Raw genomic sequence first — 25462 nt, forward strand, 5'->3', positions numbered from 1 at the left:
AAGCAGGCTCCACACCTGTGCAGCCCAGTGTGGGGCTAGAACTCATGAAACTGTGGGATCATGACCTGAGCCAAAGCCAAGAGTTGGATGCTTAACTGACAGAGCCACCCAGGCACCCCAGAGTTATTTTAAATGAAATTCTTAAGCGAAATGATCGGTTAACTATTAGCTCAATGAATACAGAAGGGTCACATGGCCCAAATAATGATGCAAGAGTCATCATAAATGTATGTCATGTTTAGAGGCCTTAAAGATATGCCATGTCTTAAAAATCAGGCACGGACACCAAAAGAAAGCATGGGGCAAACTAGGGCAAGGCCAGCTGGTCTCTTAAACTATAATCCTTTCTAACAAGGGGCTCCCTAGGGTTTGGAAAGTTACCTGTCTTTTAAAAGTAACTTGAACTATCAGAAAAGTTTTCTTTAGGATTATAAAGCATTATTAATAATTACATGTAGATTTTTAACTAAGTGGTAATGAAAATGTTCTTTCACTAATTCATACAAAGCTGGTCATGTGTTCCTTCAAGAAACTTGGGTTGAAAGCCATGGTCAAGAGATAGAAACAAGAAAATCTCCTTTGATTTCAAAAATTGCATTATATCTCCTTCTTATCCTGCTACAAAACTAAATTTTCTAGACTTCATTTTCATTATTAAGACATATAGTTGTTTGAAAAAAATGACCCAAACTTTTTATGAGAGCTGAGGTAAGTATGGAAATAATTTTATGTTTTAGCTATTAAAGTATCCCCTCATTCAGCTGAGTGTGTTAAAGATGGAAGAATCAAGTAACATTTATGTTCCCCCATAAATATGAGGGCACTGTCTTGAGTCACTGTCTATGGGGTTATCAACACTGACATCTTGTCCTGAAAGCCTATCCCACTGTCAAAAAGAGACACTACATTTGGGAATTCTCTGATTGACTGGATCCAGAGACAATTTCAAATTCTAATATTGCTACTCCCAAATGAATTTCTTGAATTTCCCATACTGGATGTGTGATTCTGAAACAGGCAAGGTTGATTCAAATAGTGGGCATGATAGGACCTGAGAAAGAATAGAAATAGAAAGGTAACTCTCCCCCACTGGATTGTAAACCCTAGGAGGACAGGCCCCTTGACTTCTTCACAGGCATATCCCCAGGGCTTAGCACAAAGTCTAAGAAAATATTTATTAAACCAGTGAATTAATGTGTGAATTTTCCTGGTATACTTGTATTTTTTTGTTTGAAGCATCGAAGCTTTAGCATCTGGAAGAATTTATTTAAAGCTCTTTAAAAAAAAATACAGTCTGTAACTCTGTGTGATCTTGTGTAAGCACAAAGAGGAAAAGGGGGAAAGGGGACTGCACATCAAAATATGGTCCAAAAACCCAATTCAATGTGTAGTTAATGTCTACTTTAATAACATTATCTCCCTCATAATGTTTGGTTTCAAAATATGTACATGAGAGTTCTCAGGATCACCTGGGCCAGTGTCTACCTAGTCAAACCCTAACAGGACCAAGAAAAGAATGAGGAAAGAGCCAGGAACACAAAGCAAATCTGATGTATGGGAAGTTAATACTGGTCAATTGCCTCTATTTCCCTCTTTGTCCAATGTTATTCTTCCACCTTTCACACCCTTTGGCAACCCCTGCTACTCTCCCCCAACCGCCCCCCCCATCATTCACTGTTATTCCTAACATGTCAGACCTTGCATTGCACATCGTCTCTGCATTCTCCTTCCACCCCACCTAAAACCTTTTGATCCCCACATGTAGGGTGCCTCCCTCTTTCCTGTTTTAGCTACCTCAGGCATGAGAAATTCCAGCTTTCTTGTCAGTGCTCTATCTACAAGGCAACAGTAAGTTTTTATTGATTTTAAGACCATACAACAGTTTTCTCTCTTTATCTCTTTGGTCAAGTCATCAGCTTCACGTAAACATGAACACATGGACATACTCATGAGTATACCTGTTAATGCATACATGTACACATAGAGACACACAAATACACACACATCTTGTATAATCAATAATGGAAGCTGTAAAACCATTTCCCTAGTATCAAATGTCTAAAAACTTAAATAACTATTTTCTATAGTACAGCACTATGATGATTTCCATTCATATTGACAGCCCTTGACATCACAAGATATTCATGTATTTTATGGTATAGCGAAGGTTAGTCACTTCTGAATAGTTTTAATGGCCAATGGATTTGAGCCAGGTGAAATTTGGCAGTTCCATCCTGCAGGGTGCTTACTGGTTAACTCCTTCTAGGCGTTGGCTTGGTGACTGAATATCCACAGATTCCTGAGAACTGAGGTTTCTCTTCTCAATGACACTTGAGTGAAATCTTTAACTGATGTCTAAAATGGACTTTATTGGAAAAAAATTAAAAAGCCCTTGAAAAATTAACTTAAATTCTCATCTATGTATCTGTGTACCTTTTTAAATGCATCCATCCATGACATATATAAAGTTATAGAACTGTCTGGCATCTACTACGTGCCACGTAAGAGTTCACTATTACAACACAGAGCGTCATGGGCAAGGTTTACTGTTCGATAACGTGGTTTTTGCCAAGGTCTGAGTTTTCTCCTCCTGTTGTCTGCTTCTGTATCTAGGGCTGTCTCCTTTTGCTTTTCCATGTTACTTGATCTACACAAATTTTGTCTTCTGTATTCACCAGTGAAAGTGCTTGCTGGAAAATCAAAAAGCACATAGCACTCTAGGCAAATATCTGAATTCAATTAACAGAACATTTTGATTTTTTAACCTTAATGAGAAGAATGTATCCACTGGTTTTCTTTTCACTGCTTTGAACGTTATGTAAATTTGTGCACCCAGAATGAGCTCATTTGAAACCTTGCAGGGATGCTCCTCAAACTTTTCATGAGGACTTTCTCAGGACACCCTTGCAAGCCTATAAATGAGTCTCCAACTCATTGGCAGTGGGAGACAATTTACAGACTTCAGCAGGCTTAGAAAAAGAAAGAAGAGCTTCCCCAAAACTGCTTTTCCTATCTCTCTTATTCCCAAAACATGCAACTGAGACATATAGTTTGTTATCAGCAAGAGGGCAGAGGAGAGAAAATACAATTTTAATTATCATGTATCTGCTATAAATTGCACAACCATCAGCTATTTTGATCTTCCATCTCAATACAATAGCAGGTTCTCAATAAATGTTTATTTTATAAGGAAATCAAAGTCAGTAAAGCAGATTTCATTCCCCAGCCCATGTAAACTTGCATCATTCCCGTATAAGTGGAAGTTTATTGCACGCACCTCAACTCCTTTACATGACTTCACAAACATAGAGAAACAGCATTCTGAGGTATTCACCACCTGAAGCAAATACATATTTTGGCTATGATCTTGACAAGACCAGTTATGGAACTGAATTGGATCAAAGAGGGCAGTGACATGAAAGTCCATTCCAGCATGATTTGATACTATTGTTAGAGTCGTTTTACTCAACCCCTGAATCAAAGAGCCATTCCCTCCTATGGCAAGTATTACATGTCCCAGGATAAATGAAGGCCCCACTTTGTAAAGTTTCACCATTACTTAGTTAACTATTCCTCAAATAGATACTACCCAAAATAAGGTATTTTTTCTTTTTAACTAAAACAATAGGCAAAATAGCAAATAAAAATCACAATATATTGAAATGAAAGGCATCCAAATTGGCAAAGAGGAAGTCAAAGTTTCGGTTATTGCACGCAACATAATACTGTACATGGAAAACCAAAAATATTCCACCCAAAAGCTGCTAGAACTGATACAGGTATTCAGCAAAGTCACAGGATATAAAATCAATATACAAAAATAGGTTGCATTTCTATAATGCAATAATGAAGCAACAGAAAGAGAAATCAAGAAATTTATCCCATTTATAATTGCACCAAGAACCACAAAATACCTAGGAATAAAACTAACTAAATATGTAAAAGATCTATCTGTATGCTGAAAACTATAGAAAACTTATGAAAGAAATTGAAGAAGACACAAAGAAATGGAAAAACATTCCATCCTCATGGATTAGAAGAACAAATATTGTTAAAATGTCAATACTACTCAAAGCTATCTACACAGTCAGTGCAATCCCAATCAAAATTGCACTGGCATCCTTCCCAAAGCCATAACAAACAATCCTAAAATTCATATGGAACCACAAATGACCCCAAATAGCCAAAGTAATGTTGAGAACAAAAATCAAAGCAGGAGATATCACAATCCCAGACTTTAGCCTCTACTACAAAGCTGTCATCCTCAAAACAATATTGGCACAAAGCCAGACACATAGACCATTGGAATAGAATAGAGAACCCAGAATAAGACCCACAAATGTATGGCCAACTAATGTTTGACAAAGCAGGAAAGAGTATCCAATGGAAAAAAGACAGTCTCTTCAGCAAATGGTGCTAGAAGAACTGGACAACAATATGCAGAAGAATGAAACTGGACCACTTTCTTACACCATACACAAAAATAAAGTCAAAATGAATGAAAGACCTAACTGTGAGACAGGAAACCATCAAAACCCTAGAGGAGGAAACAAGCAACAATCTCTTTGACCCCAGCCACAGCAACTTCTTACTTGACATGTCTTTGAAGGCAAGAGAAATGAAAGCAAATATAAACTATTGGGACTTCATTAAGATAAAAACTTCTGCACTGCAAAGGAAACAGTCAACAAAACTAAAAGGCAACTGACAGAATGGGAGAAGATATATGCAAGTGACATATCAGATAAAGGGCTGGTATCCAAAATCTATAAAGAACTTACCAAACTCAACACCCCAAAAACAAATAATCCAGTGAAGAAATGGGCAGAAGACATGAATAGGAACTTTTCCAAAAAAGACATCCAGATGGCTAACAGACACATGAAAAGACGCTCAACATCACTCATCATCAGGGAAATACAAATCAAAACCTCATTGAGATACCACCTCATGTCAGTCACAGTGGTTAAAATTAACAACTCAGGAAACAACAGATGTTGGTGAGGATGTGGAGAAATGGAAACCCTCCTGCACTCTTGGTGGAAACGCAAACTGGTGCAGCTGCTCTGGAAGACTGAGTGGAAGTTCCTCAAAAAATTAAAAATAGAACTACCCTACAACTCAGCAACAGCACTACTAGGAATTTATCCAAAGGATACAGCAATGCTAATTCATAGGGGCATTTGTACCCCCAATGATTACAGCAACATTTTCAACAATAGCCAAATCATGGAAAGAGCCCATATGTCCATCAAGTGATGAATATACCAAGAAGATGTGGTTTATATATACAATGGAGTACTACTTGGCAATGAGAAAGAATGAAATCCTGCCATTTGCAACAATGTGGATGGAACTGGAGGATATTATGTGAAGTGAAATAAGTCCGTCAGTGGAAGACAGATATATGTTTTTACTCATATGTGGAACTTGAGAAACTTAACAGGAGACCATGGGGGAAGGGAAGGAGAAAAAACAGTTTCAAACAGAAGGAGGCAAGCTCATCAGAGACTCTTAAACACAGAGAACAAACTGAGGGTTTATGGGGGCAGGGGAGAGGGGGAAATGAGTGATGGGCATTAAGGAGGGCACTTATTGGGAGGAGCACTGGGTGTTGTATGTAAGCAATGAACCACAGGAATCTACCCCCGAAACGAATAGCACACTGTATACTATACACTGTATGTTAGCTAACGTGACAATAAGTTATATTAAAAAATAAAAGCTAAATTTAGAAAATCACAATATATGTTTATTGGAAAAAAAGCGATTGACTATGTAGTAAATGCTTTCTTCAGTTTAATTTAACCAGAAAATTGAAATAAAACAGTGTAATGCATTTTAGTCATGTCTTCTTTTTTATTTAAGTAGGAGTCTCTTCTTATTTCTTCAAAACTTAAAAATAAGGCTGAGCAGATTAAGTAATGAAAAGGAGCATGTTCCACCTTGTGTTTCATAAGCATTGACCTTTAAGGAGAGTAGTGAATTCTGGCTTTTTACCTAGAAAATTAGAGCCTGGAAACCATTCATTCAGAGGTCACAGACCAACACCCTGAGGCTGAACTGGCACCAGTGCACTATATATATATGAGATACCAATATTTAGAAATCATTGATTTTTTTTTGTTTGTTTTATTGTTTTTTTCGAAAGAGAGAGAGACAACATGAGCAAGGGAGGGTCAGAGAGAGAGGGAGACACAGAATCTGAAGACAGGCTCCAGGCTCTGAGCTAGCTGTCAGCACAGAGCCTGACGTGGGGCTCAAACCCATGAACCATGAGATCATGACCTGAGCTGAAGCTAGACGCTCAACAGACTGTGCCACCCAGGCGCCCCAGGAATCATGGATTTCTGGGACACCTGGGTGGCGCAGTCGGTTCAGCATCCAGCTCTTGGTTTCGGCTCAGGTCATGATCTCACAGCTCATGAGTTCGAGCCCCACATTGGGCTCTGTGCTGACAGTCCGGAAGATGCTTAGAATTCTCTTTCTCTCTAAATAAAATAAATAAACTTAAAAAAAGAAATTATGGATTTTCTATTAATAAACTATAGATTTCTAGTTTCTCAAAAAACAAAACAAATAAAAAAGTGGGTTCTGGGCTCCTGAGACCTGGAGGCTCCCCCGCTCTGGGTGGAAAGTCGAGAGAAAGCTTAGGTGTCCCTAGGTATTGTCAGTTACACACATTCCTTCCAGCTACAGTAGAAATAAGCAGGCCGAGCCCAACTTGTTATTCTTCTCAATCCTGCAACAGAAAAAAATCCAGATGCAAAAGGATACAATTCTGCCATTTTGAACTTTTGCTTACTTATCCATTTTACAATTGGTAGGAGCGCATGACAAATCTCTAATGCCAAAAGCTGTTCTCAGCAAAAATGGCCACATTCTAATCAGCACAACATTCAAACTGAACCAGAATTATTGTTTGTTGGAGTTTGGTCTGCTAGCAAACCTCAACAGGTTGTGAGATCTCTGAGAAGAGGGAAATGTTACACCAGCCCTACTCCTCCAGCCCTTGACACCACCACCGGCACGTGGGTTGATGACTGCGTGGGGCAAGGGGAGGCGGGCTGAGCCCCTGAAGGGAAGAGTCAAAGTTAAAGCAACTACTAGTTAGTTTTGTTTTCGTGCATAAGTAAATGACACATCACAGCATGGTTTAAGAACACACACACAAAATTTGAACTTTGAGGTCAATTCCTAATATATTCAGGTTACACTGCTATTTCACAAAATGGATTCCAAAGCCCAAATGACTTTAGTAACTGACTCCATGCATTTCATAACCTGCATTACATCAACCACCAATTTAGGACAGAAGTATTTAAACAGTAAGAAATAAAATGGTTTCTTCACCATAATTGATTTTCCTTATCAAGAGGTTAAAATCACTGATACTTTTCAGTTAGTGAAAAGAACAAATCCAACTTTCAGTGAATATAAATATTTTTAAGGACAAAAACCACTTAAATGTAAAACTGAAATTGTTGTGAAGTGATTCATGAAGGCAGAAATAAAAATCATAAATAAGCATTCCAAATCTGAAACAAATTCATTTTATGAAGCAAAACACATGGAATCAAATATTTTTCCATAGTAATAAAATATGATTTTCCTTAGGGGGCTTGGAAAATTCCCTCCAAAGTTCTGATTGATAAGCTTTGTAAGAGAAAGGCTGCTTTCTGACGTAGTAAATCGCCTACTGACATTCTCCACAAAGCTTCAGTGTTTAATACCAAGCTGCCGGGACACAAGTACAAAGACATCAATTATCCCAAAATAGATTGGGGCAGAGTCCAGTTCACTTATTAGTCCTTTAGGCTATGTCCACAGGGGACAGAGAGAAACACAGATTTGGCAATCAGCTGGTTAATTTGATCACTGCAGACAACTGCCTCGTATAATTTAGGTCGGAAACATACCCTGATCTGGTATTCCTAATTTGGAACATTCATCAAATTAATCAAATAATCACCAATCCTCAATTTCACTATACCCTGTAAACAGAGTCCTAGCATCAAGCTTTCACTCACAATTATAAACAAAATGCAACAGTATCTGGGCAACTGCACCTTTTAGAGGTCTCCCATTTTCTACATAGCACTTCCTTCCAAGCCATTTTCATTGTCCTCAGCTATCAGTCTAATTCTCCTTATCCCCACTCCTTTCTGCACAGATGCGCTTGCCTCCTAGAGTACAAGAAAATGGAGTCCATGAGCTAGAAACTCTCTCAGCTTCCCATTTCTCAACACATATACAAACACTCTTTGTACAGCACCCTCCTTAACCGCTGTCTCAACAGGAGAGTTTTCCTCTATTAAACTACCTTCCAGCACCTTCTCCAGATCTCATCAATAGGTTCTCAGGAACCTTGTTTTATCTTTTTTTTTTTTTTACCTTCAACTTTTCCCTTTATACTGGTTGAGTCAACTTAGCATATAAACAAATTAACTCTCTCTCAGGTGTCTACCACTGTTAAGAGTTTAAATTAGTGGAGGGATACCCAGGTGGCTCAGTCAATTAATTGTCCCACTTCAGTTCAGGTCATGATTCTTGTGGTTCGTGAGTTCGATCCCTGACTGGATCTGTGCTGGCAGCTCAAAGCCTGGAGTCTGCTTCCAATTCTGTGTTTCCTTCTTTCTCTCCCTTTCTCCCACTTACACTCTGTTTCTCTCTATCTCTCTCTGTCTCTCCAAAATGAATAAACATAAAAAATAATTTTTACAAAGTTTAAATTAGTGGAAACCTCTCTGGAAAGCAATCTCACAATACATATCTAAATACCTTAAGAAGTTCAGATCTTCTGACTGGATCAGTTCCTCTTCTAAAAATCAATTATTGAAAAATAGTACAAAATATGGACCAATCTTCATTTCAAGTATACTTCTGGAGGTGTTATTACGAAGAGAAATAGGAAAAGAAAGCTAAATGTTTAACATTAAGAGGATTTCCACAGACTTTTTAATGTTGGAGGAAATGTCAAGTGGGAAGTTATACAAAAGACATTGAAAGCCCGTCTTTAAGATCTAGCAGGTGAGTACAATAGAGGTATACCCGAGGGCGAAGTGGAAGTCCTCTGCAGGTGACATTATTCAGGCATCAGGGGATAGGCGTCTGCTTCACTGCCCCATCCCTCAGCAGCTAACGCAGTGCCCACGGCAGACAGCTAGCAAATATTTGTTGAATGAATGAATGAAATTTTTCTCTAATTAAATAATTCCATGTGGAGAAATACCCAGGGTGCATGAAGGAGGAAAAGGGTCTAGCCAATTAGACCTGCCAAATCCATCCTGGTAATTAATGCAGGGACAGATGCTAAAGCCAGTCCTCTGTATGTGCAAAAGCAGAACCTGTAATCGCTAATAATGGTCTCTTGCCATCTTGGTTAAAATACGTGGAAAAGACTGGAAGGAAATGGTTAAAAATAGCAGCAGTGTTGGGGTGCCTGGGTGGTCCAGTCAGTTGAGTGTCCAACTCTTGATTTTAACTCAGGTCATGATCATATGGTTCATGGGTGGGTTTGAGTCCCACATGGAATTCCCCGAGAGTCCCACATCAGGCTCCACACTGATAGTGCACATGTGCTTGGGATTCTCTCTCCCTCTTTCTCTGCCCCTCCCCCCTCCTTTGTCTTTCTCAAAATAAATGAATAAACTTAAAAAATATTTTTAATTTTTATTTATTTTTAAGAAAGAGAGAGACAGTGTGAGCTGAGTGGGGAAGGGGGAGAGAGAGGGAGACACAGAATCCAAAGCAGCTCCAGATTCTGAGCTGTCAGCACAGAGCTCAATGTGGGGCTTGAACTCACCAGCCATGAGATCATGACCTATGCCTAAGTCAGATCCTTAACCTACTGAGCTACCGAGGTGCCCCCCCAAAAATTGTTTTAAATAGCAGCAAGGTTTAGAGTGGTAGGATTATGGATGATCTTTTTGGCTTTTTAATAGTCACCTATACTGCTCCAATATTTAGTAATAAGCATGTACTCTGCCTATAATTTGAAAAAAAGCTTAAAAATAAAACCCTACGTCTACTCTACGTATATACACCTCCTCTCCTTACAAGCAAGTGTCCTCTAAATCCCTGGCCTTCCTTTTCTCACCCTGAGAGTCATCCCACTGCAATAAAATTGTGCTGCTATGATCACCAAAGAGCTCAGCATTGTCAAATCCAATGGTTACTTCTCTGTCCTCATCTTGCCGAACACTTTGGCAACAATTGACACTGCCGGCCCCTATACTATCTGCTCGAAACTCTTTCCTCCTTGGGATTCCATGACAACACTCCTATCTTCTATCTTTCACTTGCCCCTTGTTCTTTTTCTCTTTCTCACACACCAAATGATGGTAATATCATCCGGGATTCTCTCTTTCTCCCTCTTCTCACTATAGATTACCTTTAGGTGATCTCATCACACCCTGACTTCAGCCACTCTGTGTTTATAACTCTCTGAACTTACTTCTCTAGACTATTCTAAGCTCTGACTGATACATATGCAGGTATATAACCCATCAAATCATATAGTAACTAGGAAATGTGTGACCCACACATTACCAGGTCTGAAGAATGGAAACCTGCTCTTCTGCCTAGAACCTGGATCTCTGTTCATTGCATCAACCCCAAAACCAGAATCCTCTGAGATACATCAGTCTCCCTCACTGCTCCAAAACATACAGTCACTAAACAGTTTACCAAGTGAACATTTTCTGGGACATCTCCTATTCTTTCAGTTTTCATTTAGCATCCTTTATGTCCCTATGGGTTAACCGTGCGTGCGTTGGTGGTATAGTGGTGAGCATAGCTGCCTTCCTATGGGTTAACCGTGAAATGAATACATCTCTGCCCTCAAGGGCCCACAGCCTAGTGAGAGGACAGACACGTCAGTCATCACGACAGTTTCAGTGATGTGTATAAATACAGGATGCTGTGGGAACCAACAGCTGGGTGAGTCAAAAGGAGACTTTTGGCAAAGGGTTCCTCACTCCAGCCAGCGGTGATGGGAATGAAGAGAAGGACAGGATGGGCCTGGGGATGTTCTGGGTGACACTGGGGGCATGGGCAGAGAGGACTCCCAGGTGTCTGGCTTCAGTGACTCAATAAATGGCCCTAACCTCTGCCTACTGCCGCCACCACCAACTATGTCAAGGACTGTAAGAGGAGAAATAAGTTTGAGCAGTAACGAGTAGTTGGAACAAGGTAAGCATCCATGCATGTGTGTTGTTTTCATTTGTTAAATGAAAAAAGCACAGAGACAGAGAGTGTGTGTAATATCTACTGTTTGTGTTAGGAAGGGGAAAAAATAAGAACCCACATTCTTATTTGTCACTAAATACAAATAAATTTGGATTTGCTGACATATGCATAAAGAGCGTCTGGAAGGATATAAGAGCCTAAGGGCAGTGGTTGCCAACAGAGAGATGAGAGACAAGGATGGGAAAGACCCTGCCGGCTCCTTTTTATGCTTTTTCTGGGTCTGAACCATAAATGAGTTACCAGTTCAAAAGATACTTGGGCGCCTGGGTGGCTCAGTCTGTTAAGCATCTGACTCTTGATTTCAGCCCAGGTCATGATCTCACCGGTTGTGAGATCAAGCTCTACATCGGGCTCTGTGGTGACAGTGCAGAGCCTGCCTGGGATTCGCTCTCTCCCGCTCTCTCTGTCCCTCCTCACTGGCTCTCTCTGTCTCTGTTTCTCTCTCAAAATGAATACGCTTTAAAAAGAAAAGATACTTTAAGGGGAATACGGTGGTCAAGAAGTCCCACAAAACAAAGACTGAGACCACAGCTGGGTAAGAGGTCACTTGTGAGGGTGGTGACAGCAGTGTAAGGAGGGGGGGTGTGGGGAGAGAGGGGCTACATGTCTAGAATGGAAGGAGGGGGAGCCCCCTGCTGCAGGTGAAGGAGTGAATGGACAGAGGAAAGAGATTGTGGGGACAGAGCACTCCTCTGAGAATCGTTGGTGAGAGGTGAGGAGGTGACAGGGAGAGACATAGAAGAAGTTCAAAAGGGCATCTGGTATGGCTCTGGTCTTCTATCCAGCCTCCCTGAAGTCTCTCCCCCTCAGTGTGACCTTCCTGCAGTCACAGCACCCTGGGGGCTCCCTGCCATCTCTCAGGGGACACCGCGCTCCACGCCGCACCAGTCCCTTTACATCACAGCCTTGCTCGCTTCACCCACGGCCTCTCCCGGCTCACCACAGAGCCTCAGTCTTCTAGTCAGTGTCAAAGGAGTGGCATTCCTCATATTCGCATCCTTTCCTTTGCCCACTGGTGTGCTTTTCCCCACCTGGTGAGGGTTCAGTCAGACGCCAGCGCGCTCCGAAGTTTCCCCTGCCTGCCTCCCTGCCAGGCCGCAGCCTCTGCTCCGCATGCCAGGAACCCCAGGGCCACCTCTAGGCAGGTGCTCCTCATTGGTTTAACCACTTCACCACATCTGATCTCTTTCTCTCCATCATTTGGCAAATACTAAGTGTATATTGTGTGCCAGACAATTTCTAGCAAGGTGCTAGAAATTTTTTTTAAATGAGCAACACCAATATGGCTCTGCCCTGAGGATGCCTACAGGATACGTGACAGAAACAGAAATGAAACCAAACATTAGCTACTTACAGAGCCAGGAAGAGAAGGTACAGGGTAATTCTGTAAGCTACATGATGGCGAAAACAGAGATTTTTTAAATTGAACTGAACTTTAAAATTTTAACCATTTAACTGAAAGAGTAAAATATAATCAGGTTATTGCTATATATCTAAATAAATTTGTATTTCAGAATATAGTGCAAGGTAAACAGCAATTAATAAAATATGTCACATGTGGCACCTGGATGGCATAGTCAGTTGAGTGACTGACTCTTGATTTCAGCTCAGGTCATGATCTCACGGTTCATGAGATCGAGTCCCACTTGGGGCTCTGCACTGGCAGTGTGGAGCTTACATGGAATTCTCTGTCTCCCTCTCTCATTGCCCCTCCCCTGCTTGCTCTCTCCCTCAAAAAAAAAAATAAACTTAAATTTTTTTTTTTAAATAATAAAATATGTCATACAGAAAGAGGAAAAGCAAAGTATTCACTAGAAGAAATTCAGGACTTTACTTTTTTGTCAGTCCTTCTAATTAGTGGCAATCCTTTCAACTTATCAGTCTTCTACATTACTACATAATGCTCACTAAAAGGTTTATTGAAGCTCAAAAGATTTTTTGGTCACACCAAAACACCCAGGTGCTCTACTGCTGAGCAGTGACTTGAGCTCTCTTAGTTCCTTCATTGGGTAAGTTAAATGTTGGAGGTGTATTTTCATCATTGACCTCTGACCCTTCAAGCTAATTCTGGCCACAAGTGAGTGGACTCACTTGTCCACTTACCTGCCTGAAACCTCTGCATGCACTGCTTATGTTTGGTCTTCTGGTGTTTGAGTCTCTCCTCTCCCTCCTAGCCTTTGGCTCTGCTTTGTTCTGGACCATCATGGGCAAGTCCTTAGCATGGTCACAGCCTCCTCCCAACCCAACACCAAATTTAAATCTTGCTGAAATATTTTAATTTTTTTTTTTTTTGAGAGAGAGAGAGAGTAAGTTGGGGTGGGGCAGAGAGAGGGAGACAGAGGCTCTGAAGCTGGCAGCAAAGAGTCAGATGCAGGGCTCGAACTCACAAACTGCAAGATCATGACCTGAGCCAAAGTCAGATGCTCAACTGAGTGAGCCACCCACATACCCTTAAATATTTTGAAACAAGAGGGCAAGACCTCTGCGGTTTTGCTGGTTTGTGAACAATCAGGGGCCCCCGTCCAGGCTAATAAGCTCAGTATGTTAGAACATAAAACTAATGAGATCAAGATCACAGATTTTTCCTAAACAAGTCTGTCAGCTCTGACCTTGCCTAAGAGACAAAAAAGTTTTTTAAGTGTCTCTAAATTTCCTCTTTGACTTCAATCTGAGGTACATTTGCATTAAGAGAGATAAGATGTCTCTCCAAGAGCCAGGTGACTAAAGAAAATGAGTGGATTAATTTTTTTGAGAACTTCTAATTGTCAAACCATGTGAATCCATTATTTATTCCTCAAAAACTCCATTTTAAAAATAAAAGTGAACATGCTCACCTCAGTGCCAGTGTTAGAGCTTGGAACCTAGACAACCAGGAGTCTGTGGTCATCATTTGCCTTGCCTCCCAACCTGTCTCTATTTCTTCCCTCTTTCCTCTCCTCCTGTTTCCTTTCATCCATGTGCCTGTTCCTTTCCATAATATTGATATGTTCCCAGTGCCTAGAAGAGTTGTTTTACATTTGAATTGCACATTTTTTTAAATAAATGCTTACTATTAACCCTTTTAAATCATTTTACAGATACAGAAAATATACATGTTTAATTCTGGTCAAATGGCCTACAAATATATCTCTTTGGTCACAAAGGTGACAGTGTAAGAATATAGAAAACAAGGCAACACAAATCACGGGATGATTAAATCTGGAACATGAAGGATACCAATTGTTCATTACGTTAACAAACATATGCTAACCTCTCCCATGGGCATGACCACGATGTTGGGGGAACCTCTGTTTGCTACTCATAGATTATATTTAAGTCCACCCCTTTTTGACAATAAACTATTATTAAAAATAAACAAATCCACCCCCTTTAACAACATGAATTCACTAATTCCACAAGGATTAAAGGTCAACTTTTGTGGCAAGAAAGGGACTGACACTAGGGATACAAAGTCAAGCAAGACATGGTCCGTGTCAGGGTCAGGGAACTGGTGGGCTGGTGACATCCTTGGGTGCCTGTTTGCATGAGGAGATGTGTGTGGAGAATGTGTTTTTCTCTAAAGGAGACAGCAATAGTAACTACCAGCGACTGGAGCGGAAAAATGAGGAAAGACTGGCAGGGACATGAAAAGTCAGCTGGATTTCAGCCCATTACCCCATCCCACCTCCCCCTTCCACACACATACAGACACTGATTTAGATCCACCATGATGAAGGAGACTTTGGAATGGGAATTTGAATAACATTTTTCATGAGAGTCACTCATTGGAACACTTGAGGCACAAGCAGGGCTCCTGTGGGGTCCAGGGAACAAAGTGCTCAGAGGACCTGGGGAACACGGTTCCTTCCTAGACACTGCCATAGACCCTGTGTCTCTGTCGAACCCTAGAATCTCAGCAGAACCCTTTGCCAATGAAGCATGTTGTCACAGGGACCTGCAGCTGGGCAAGACAAGTGACGTGGCAGTTACCAGATGAGGAAAACATGCATGAGCTTGTTCTCCTTCTGGAAACTGGAAGAGACATTGAGGGGAGGTAGAGTCCTACAGTCATGGGAGGGGGCATCAAGGGTCATCGCAAGTTGGCCCATAATCTTACTAAGGCCTCATTTATACTCAAAGGCGGACAGAGTTTGGGTCCATTTGGGCGATATATAAATTGTGCCCATTTATTGGGATGAGCACTGGGTGTATAGGTAAGGTAGAATCATGGGAATCTGCCCCCAAATCCAAGAACACACTGTCTACACTGTATGTTAGCCAACTTGACAGTAAATTATATTTAAAAAATAATACTAACAAAATAAAACAAATTGTGCCCAAAGCTTTCTCCATGAAGTTTTATCCTTTGACCCTATTTCTATCCCAGCATTACTGGATTAAAAAAAAAAAAAACAGCCAAAATATGATCTACTCAACTGTAATTTCCTTGATGACAAGCACTCTATCTCATTTCTCTCCAGATCCATAGTTTCCACTAGAATGCCTGTGTTCAACAAGTGCTAAACTGTCTTAAATAATATCTAGTAGGACCAACTCCATGGGGAAATACTGCATATTTGCATTTAAAAGTTAACAGCCATTTTTTCCTATCAAAAGAATAACTGTTTCATAGTTTGGTTACACGTCTATTAACTGACTTGTATTAGTAAAAATTATGAAAACAAGGCCAGGCCATAGGATTTTTTAAAGCTAATGGGAATACTGACATGCACAAAGACCATACAATAATAAAGAACAGAGTTGAGAGAATGCCCCCCCCCATTAGTACTACACCCATCAGTGTCATCCTCCCTCCCACCAGCCTTTGCCTGGACCATACGACCACAGGCAGGGAAGAGTTACAGGGAATTTGCCATCATCTTATCCAATTCTCTGATCAAACAGTGTCCAAAGGTCCTCACAGCTTTAAACTCTAGCACTCTGAAAGTTTATACTTCTGTAGGCTAAAAGACTGATTTCTAGGAAGGTTTTGCAGCATTTGTGTGAAAGGAGCTGTCTCAGTCTGCTCAAGCTACGATAACAGAATACTGTAAATAGGGTGGCTTATAAACAACAAGGTTTGTTTGTTTTTTCCTCACTGTTCAGGAGGTTGGAAGTCCAAGATCAAGGTGCCTGTATGTTGAGTTCTGGTGTGGACCCTCTTCTTGGCTGCAGACAGCTGACTTCTCATTGTGTTCCCACACGGCAGAAGCAGAGTGACACGGGCCTCTGGGGTGGCTTTTGAAAGGGCGCTATCCCATTCACGGGGTTTGCCCCTCATGATCTAATCACCTTCCAAAGGCCCCACCTTCTAATACCAGCACGCTAGTATTTCAACGTACAAATTTAGGGGCTGGGGACACAGACACTGACTCCATTGAAGGAACTATTTAAATAATAAGATTCCTATAAGTTTCTGAGATTCATATCTGAACAAAATCTTTCAGGTCTCAAAATAAAGTTATTTTCATAGTACCATGTAGCAGTAGAATTGCAGGATCAAAAGGTATGAACATTTCAAATTTCAGTAGATATTGTTAAGAGCTCTCCAAAAAACTTGTAACAATGTACATAACCGAAAGCAAGGTCTTACTTTGTCTGACCTGTTGTATATGTGGAAATAAAAGAACCCAGCATTAAGTTAGTAGCTAACAGACAGGATCAAGAGGATCAAAGGTTGTAAACAACTCTCCTCTTTGTACATTCCTCATCCTCACCACAAGAGATACCGTGTGCCCAGCAAAGACGACCAGTGTCCCAGATGGCTTTCTAGATAAAAAGTAGAACCGAGGAGAATGCTGACATTTAGGCCAACTAAAAGCAATTGTTGGGAGCAAGACCTGAGAGACAAACCAACGACCATGAACATTTTTCCATCTAGTCCATAGAAACACACATATATGTCCAAAAACAAATGAATAAGGAAGGCTATTAAAGCATACTTTATACCACCCCCAAATTACCTACAAGTGTTTTACTAGGGGACCGATTGAAAACATTCTTAGCAATGCTTGGCAGCCATCAAAAGGACAGTAATATCCCAGAGATGTGTCTGAGAGACTGCTAAAAACAATCCGAAGAGTATGAGCCACTTGTTTACAGGTACAATCGTGTGTGTGTTTGTGTGCGTGCACACGTGGTGACAAAGGAGAGGTCTAATGTGACACACACCAAATTGCTATCGGTGTTATCACCCCTCCTCCTTGAGGGAGATAGAAGGAATGGAAAGGGACAATGGCATTAAGGGGCTTTTCCTTTATTTTTTACCTCTGTATACTTATAGAAGCTTTTGTCTATCATTTACTTGTACAAATATTTATGACAAGTATGTACTACTCTTACAATTAGTTCATCAAGTGCCATTTGATGAGTCACTAAGACTCTTCCTGTTCACGAGGAAGGAAGTTGTGGGCACCAAGGAAACTCTCAGTTTCCCTAGGGACATGGGCCAGGGATTTCTACAAGTGCTGTCAGGTTAGCACCACAGTGCTTGGTGATTAAAACATGCTTCTGAGCTGCCATTGACCATATAATCTAGCTCTCAACAGGATTCAAATATATCACAGCTTGACTCAATTCCATTTTATAGGATATAATTTCACCCCAAGCCAGGACTCCAGGCCCCCTAGATAACAGATCTGAGAGGCTGTGCCATGAAGCAGATGGAATTAATGCACTAGAATTAGTGGGAGACGAGAAAGTCTTTTTTCAAGCACATATTGATTTTGAATGACAAAATACCTCCCCCTAGAAAATAATCTAAACCATAGCATGGTACACAGTGGAAATTCTCTCTCTTTAAAATGTTCATTCAGAAAACTCAGGCTGAATGCCTCACCGAGGCCTGCAGAAGTCAGTCCGTGTGTCCTGGAATGTGAACCCACTACCGTGGCTCCAAGTGTAGAATCAGCAATAGTCACCTACTAAGGGACAAGTCGCTGGTGTGGTACGCTCCCAGGAGATACAAATCCACCAGCCCTTAATCTCAATTTTGAAATCCAAAAAGGCTCTTAAATGGATAATTTTTAAATAATTCATTTGCCCCCCAAAAGTAACCAGACCTGAATTCAAGTGGTAAAAAAAAAAACCTGATGTGAACTAAGAGAAGCTATTTATACCCTTTATTTATTTTACATATTGTAATATTCAGTATGTTTTAAATATTAATACATCCATATTATGAAACAGTAGTTATCCTGACTCCCTAGAAAAATTATATTCATTCAGAATATTCAGTTTAGTATCTTCCAAGAAAAATTTTTTGAACTCTTCACTTAAAAATACATCTGGATGTAAGAGTTTCAAATAAGGAATAAAGACCTATAAGCTCTGATCAATGAAACTTTGAAAGAAATGACATTGAAGTTTTCCCAGTAATCAAGAGCAATATAGTTCTTGCATGTGCACACACACACACACACACACACACACACGGAACCTTGTTAAGAGCTAACAAATAATAGCCTCATTACCCAGTGAAATAAAATGAGCTTCAAGGAATAAAGAGAAGCAAGTGGAAATATGCCATATCAAAAGAGCTAGTAATAGGAAATAACTTTACTGCTTTGGTACTGAGAGATATTGTCGTACATTTGTTAAGTGATGTAACAGAGAATACTATATTCATGATATAGGAATAAATACAATTTTTTCAAAAAAAACCCTATCCTGATCCTGCTAAATGAATATGATCTTACATTTTCTCTTGGGAAAACATTTTAAGGAGTCCATAATAAAGTCCAGGGTAGTTGATTCTATAGATATACAATGTAGCCAAATTGTAAAAACTACTGTGAAAAGGTAACAAAGACGTATTTGGTAGGTTTAACTACATGGACCCACCAACTTCAGTCAAGAAAAGGCAAATAGAAAACATTTGTTTAATCTAGTCTTTGAAATAATTGATAAAATCACCTTGATTTATAAAACTTCTAGAAGAAAACATAAGAGAAAATCTTTGTGAGCTTGAGGTGAGCAAAGATTTCTTAGGTGCTTTACCCAAAGCAATATCCATAATAGAAAAAAATTAAAAACTTAGACTTATCAAAATTAAATACTTCTGTTCTTCAAAAATCACCACTAAAGAAATAAAATGAAAAGATAAGCCAAGGGTTAAGGGAAAAAAATATTTATAGGTGTGCCTGGGTGGTTCAGTCGGTTAAGTGTCTGACTTCAATCCAGATCATGATCTCACTGCTCGTGAGTTCAAGCCTCACGTCAGGCTCTGTGCTGACAGCTCAGAGCCCGGAGCCTGCTTCGAATTCTATATCTTTCTCTCTGCCCCTCCCACTCTTGCTCTCTTTCTTCCTACCCCTCCTAAAATGAATAAACATTAAAAAATATTTATAAAATAAGAAAAAATATAAATGATATGCCTATACATAAATCATATATAAATACATATATATGGTTTGTATTCAGAATATATAAAGAGTTCCTTCAATAATATAAGGCAAATAGTCCAGTAAAAAATGAACAAAAGATTTGATTAAGCACTTTATCATATAATATATCTGACTGGCTAATAAGCACATGAAGAGGTGACCAAAATCTTTAGTTAATAGGAAAATGGAAACAAAAGTGACAATGAGATACCACTATAAGACCAGTAGAATAATTACAATTTAAAAAGCTGACAAAACAAAGTTTTAGTGGGGATGTGAAGAAACTGGAACCCTCATACATTGCTGGTAAGAGTATAAAAGGAAACAAGCATTTTAGAAAATAAGTCTTTAAAAATAAAGTTAAATGTATACTTATCAATTAAGCTTCCTTCTAGGGAAGATTAGACAATGAAGGCAGAAGTGGACTTTCATTTTTTCATATGTTCTTCTGTAATAGTTTAATTCTTTCCCCAAACATGTACCACTTTTGCCATTTAAAAACACAGTTTAAATTCACTTGCTAGCCCTTGACTAAATATCACTTCTCAATACTTGCTTCTGGAAAAACCATGTTTTCCTTAAAAGGAGACTAAATTACTGTGAATTGTGTTGGAAAAAAAAAAAAACATATAATAGAATTGTCTATCAGCCAGCATTTTGATATCCTGGTAACTTACTAGTAATGATAATAATTATAAAAATAGTCTTTATACACATAGTTTTCTACTATGACAGCCCTATGGCATAATGTTGCCACCCCTATTGTGGACAGGAGTCTGAAGCTCAAGAGGTCAAGAACTGCCCAAGACCAAGACCACCCAAGTAGGCAGAGTGGTAGTGAGGCCTATAACTTAAAATCTGGTTTTTTTTCAATAGCTGCCTGCCTCCTCAAGGATGATGATATATACCTAATGGTGACCCTGAGGCACTACAGGATCCTAAAGGACTTATGAATCATCAAAGAAAGATTTAATTATATTTAGTGTAGTTTGGGTTTTACGCATACTTTATTGTGTTATAATCCCTGGAAAGGTATTCAGCCAGGTATAGCACACACCATCACCCTCGTTCAGAAAATGTGATTAACCAGAATGCCTCTGGCACAGCTGAAACATCAAGAACATGATTTAAGTCTTTACTTTCCTCTGAAAGAGAAGAGATCTCTCTGCCCTACCTCCCATCAACCTTTACCTCAGAAAGCCCTCAGTTCTCACTTCCCCAAAGACGAAGTCAGCCCAATCTTCCAACAGAGGGGCACAGAAGGGTCTGGAGGAGACAGCCTGAACCACCTCCAGCAGAGGCCTTAGGGTGCGACAGCCTTGAGGCTCTCTTCCCAGCTCCCCTCCTACAGCTCAGGTTCTGGTGAAAACCTGGCCACCACACCCTCACTCTGGCTGGGCATTCCCACAGCCTCCACATGGGAACACTCACAAACGAAAGGAAATGGGTGAGCAAGTGAAAGTGTATCTGAGCTCAGGCTGAACGCCTGTTGCCATATTGCATTTGCCTATAAATTTGGAAGCTGGCTTCTTCATTGCACCAGACAACTCCAATAAGAGAACTGTAATTTGGGGATTGATCTGCTCAGCTAACTCAGGTGAAAACAGACTGGGGTTTTAAATGTGGCAACAAGAGCTAAAGTTCTAAGCCTGGGATCCAGGTAGTCCATGTGGAAAATAAGGCAAAACTATGTATAAGAGCCCATTTTGGAACCAAACAGGTAGCCCACCGTGGACTCTAGTTGGATGATTTGAAAGAAGCTACTTTATAGATGAGGAAGTTGAGGCATAGAGATTAAGAAGCTCTCTATGCCTCAACTTCCTCAATAAAATCAAGATACGGATATTGCATAACCTACCTTAATAGTATGATTAAAGATGAATCTACATAAAGTCCCCAGTACCATTCCTGGAGCACAGTGGATGCTTACTAAAAGCTAATATTCCTATCAAACTCTTATTCTGGTTTTGCCACAGAACTGAGAAAACATAGTAGATGATTCTTCAAGATCCTTCTGGGTCTAACACTTTATGGTTTATTATTGAAATTAGCAAGCTGGCAGCGTAACTTGATACTCATGACAAGTCCACAGGACTCCCTAGCTAACGACTTCATTTCGGGGAGTTATCTTGGGACCATTTCCAGGTCTCCAATACACCACTGTTTCTGCTGCCCCAGGAGCACTAGAGGAGATCCCAGATTGCTCCTTACTAAGTCATAACCCAGGTGCCAGGCCAGGTATCCACTGCAGAAGACATTAACCACAACAATGAAATGAAAAAGCACAATTCCTACCCCCTACATTATTTCCTCTTAAAGATTTTTCTTAATCCTCCATTGATAAGACTAACACATGCTCTTTGTGGGTTGGGAAGGGCAAAAACCCAAAGAAGGAAGCTGTCAACTATAATCTCACATGCAGCTAAAAATAACTCAGTTTACTTCCGATCTTTTATCTATACATATTCCTATTTATGTAAGTGAACTCAGTACTGTATGTTAAACTGTCTGTTTCACTTAACATTTTAACAATAACCTGTCCCCCATCCAGTGGCCAAGCTTGAAGCTTGTAGCTCTAGGCTCCGTGCAGATACACACATTTCACTTAGCCCATCTCCTAAGCCTTGAAGATAAAAGATTTCCAGATAAACCAGTAGTCACCCTTCTTAAACTACTTGAACCCCATGATTTTTAGAGTCCAAGGCTGTTCCCAGGACACAGTCTCCTTTAGTTCTTAATGACCTCCTTGGGGGAAGGAAGAGAGCATAGAAGGGAAAATTCCCTTCTGCCCTTGGGGGCATCTGATCCCTGCAGATCAGGTTCTGCATCTGACCTTCAGGCAATGGATATAAACGGTTAAATAGGTAGAGTGTGGGGGTTGGGGAGGGGAATTATGTACATGGAGAGGCTGAAACAAAGATCCTGTCCATGTGGTGGCCACATGAAATGAGTCAGGGCCCATTCAACAATATTCACCTGGTGGTCCAAGTCATAGGCCATACATACCTCTGAAAGCATTGACCTCATAAGGACACACCTCTCAGTCTAGGTGATCACAGGACAATGTAGTCTGAGGTTTCTGTGGACTGTAAAAAAAAAAAAAAAAAAAAAGTGAGAAAGGGAAGGAGGAAAAAGAAGGGGGGAGGGAGGGAGGGAGGGAGGAAGAGAGGAAGGATGGATTAAATTATCCTAAAGCAGAATATGAAATAAGTTAACATATTGGCAATATCTTTGATAAACTTGTAAATGGAAACCCCAGAAGCCTGCTTGGGGCTAATGTTTAGTCAGGAATGGCAGAGTTGGGGTGGTAGCAATGCTATTTTTATTTTTACAAAAGTAATACCAAGGAATCACTTTTCCTTTCAAATATGACATCTTGGTCCAAACATAAAGTCAAAACTTACAAATACCACCTGTCAAGCATCTGTTATTTGGTTGCTAAAACTCCAGATTCAGAAGCATAGCCAAGAAGGGGGTGCTGGTGGAAGTCAGGGGGTTGCAATAGGAGGTAGGCTTCTAAGCACCTGCCACTTCAAGGGCACTGAGAGGTTGGCAAAGAATCAGTGAGTTCGTGTTGCACTGAGAGCTGGCCTGGATCATTCAAGGAGAAAAACTTCCAGTGCAGCACAGGGTGGTCACCTAGGCAGGCTGCCTGGAAGCAGATGTCAAGCCATATACCTGACCCCTTTTCACATGGCACTTGCTAGACTTGGACAAAGTGCAATGATGGCATTGGGAGAATATTATTTTTATTATTCTCATTTTATTTTTTTTCTCTTGGGTTGAGCAAAAAAGTAGAATTAACCAGCCTAGAATATTAATTCTCTAATGCGTATTGTACTGATCCTCATTTTCCAGCAGGGCTAGGTCAGGGATAAGCACCTATCTGAAAGTTCTCATAATCTTGTAATTAGTTTGCATCTTCCATTTTATACGAGCCTTATATACCAATATAGAAGCAAAAGCAGACCAGAGTAAAGCTATTCATCTCAGGTTATAAAATGTGCACTCACATGAATTATACAAATAGCCACATTGACAAAATCCATTAACTACTTAGTGTCTTATAACCTTGGGTATAGTTTATTCCCTTTAAGGATATAACTTCAGGGCACCTGGGTGGCTCAGTCAGTTAAGTGACTGACTTCAGCTCAGGTCATGATCTCACAGTTCGTGGGTTCGAGCCCTGCATCAGGCTCTGTGTTGACCGTTTGCTCAGAGCCTGGAGCCTGCTTCAGATTCTGTGTCTCCCTCTCTCTCTGACTGTTCCCCACTCACCCTCTGTGTTTCTCTCTCTCAAAAATAAATAAATGTTTAAAAACATTTTTTAAAGGATATAATTTCATACTACATCCAACCCTTACCCTAAATTGTTAGACTTGCCATTTAACTTCAATTTTCAATTTGTTGTTGATTGCCTTTTGGTTTTCTTTCTTCTCTGAGGCCCATGATAATCCTTCTAAGGGGTAGTCATCTTGGAGGATGGCAACCAGGTAGCTGTGATGGGGACAGGGGTTTCTGTATGAGTCTCCTCAGTTAGACAGGGCCCCTCATAGTGACCTCTAGAAAGCTGAAGAAGACACTATAAAACCCAAAGTAAGCACAATGGTTATAATAGGTGGGATACTGAAGGTGTCCCAGACCGCTCACAGAATCAAGGCACATCTCAGCTCCTGGGACAGTTTCTTGCCCCCCATGTTTCTCCCTCCAACTACCTAAATGTTGTCGCTGGTTCTCTATTAAGGCTTCTCTAATCCCCTTCTAAATGACTTCCCAGAAAACCCTTCTTCCTTTGGATCACTAGTACTCTTACTATTGATACTATTTTATAATGTCACTGCCCTATGGTGTTGGTCATTGTGTCCCATTCTTTCACATAGGTTATTCTCTCTTCAAAATTAAGATCTTCCTCTTAATTCCAGAAAATCCCCACAGCCCTGAGAGCAGTGGTTTGTAATGTGAAAATTGGTACCAACTCAAAGCCTCGTGAGGGAGTACTGACCCACTCCTGACCTGCACTGACCTTGCTTTATCTGTTCTCACTCCTGCTTTTATTTATTCATCACCAGCCACTTAATCTCCAATCCTAACACCTCTCTCCATCTAACACGGAAACATTGTCCCTTCTAGTGCCCGACTCGTTCAAGAGGCTGGAACCTCAAATGATATTTGTTTTGTTCTTCAGTTTTATTTCATAATCCTCTCATTCCCAAGGCCCAGAGCCCTCTCAGGTATGGTGTCCAGGTGGGTTTAAATGCTTATCCTTGGCGGATACAGGTGTGATGTTTCAGGGGAACACATGCACTCCAATGTTTACAGCAGCACTATCAACAATAGCCAAAGTATGGAAAGAGCCCAAATGGCCATTGATGGATGAATGGATAAAGAAGATGTGGTATATATATATAATGAAGTATTATTACTCAGCAATCAAAAATAATAAAATCTTGTCATTTGCAACTACGTGGATGGAACTAGAGGGTATCATGCTAAGTGAAATTAGTCAGAGAAAGACAAATAAATGACCACTCATATGAGGACTTTAAGATACAAAACAGATGAGGGACGCCTGGGTGACTTAGTCGGTTAAGCATCCGGCTTTGGCTCAGGTCATAATCTCACGGTTCATGGGTTCCAGCCCCACATCCGGCTCTGTGCTGACAGCTAGCTCAGAGTCTGAAGCCTGCTTCAGATTCTGTGTCTCCCTCTCTCTCTGGCCCTCCCCTGCTCGCACTGTCTCTCAAAACTAAAAACATTTAAAAAAATTTTAAAAGATACAAAACAGATGAACATAAGGGAAGCAAAAATAATATAAAAACAGGGTGGGGGACAAAAACATAAAGAGACTC

At 40.3% G+C, this 25462-nt stretch overlaps 1 long non-coding RNA gene across 2 annotated transcripts in view; it reads right to left on the bottom strand.

The window, feature by feature from the left end:
* LOC115291978 overlaps positions 1 to 25462 on the bottom strand; it is a 51133-nt gene that overhangs the window by 25325 nt on the left and 346 nt on the right. Inside the window, exons 2-4 of one of the 2 annotated variants that reach the window (XR_003908744.1) lie at positions 23978 to 24110; positions 22620 to 22699; positions 14187 to 14247 (exon numbers count right to left, since the gene is read on the bottom strand). This is a non-coding gene — a long non-coding RNA (uncharacterized LOC115291978). Of the gene's footprint in view, positions 1 to 14186; positions 14248 to 22619; positions 22700 to 23977; positions 24111 to 25462 lie in introns of those variants that run through there. The other variant, XR_003908745.1, reaches the window with a different exon arrangement.

The sequence above is a fragment of the Suricata suricatta genome, chromosome 5 (assembly GCF_006229205.1).
Source record: "Suricata suricatta isolate VVHF042 chromosome 5, meerkat_22Aug2017_6uvM2_HiC, whole genome shotgun sequence".
Taxonomy (NCBI): Eukaryota; Metazoa; Chordata; class Mammalia; order Carnivora; family Herpestidae; genus Suricata; species Suricata suricatta.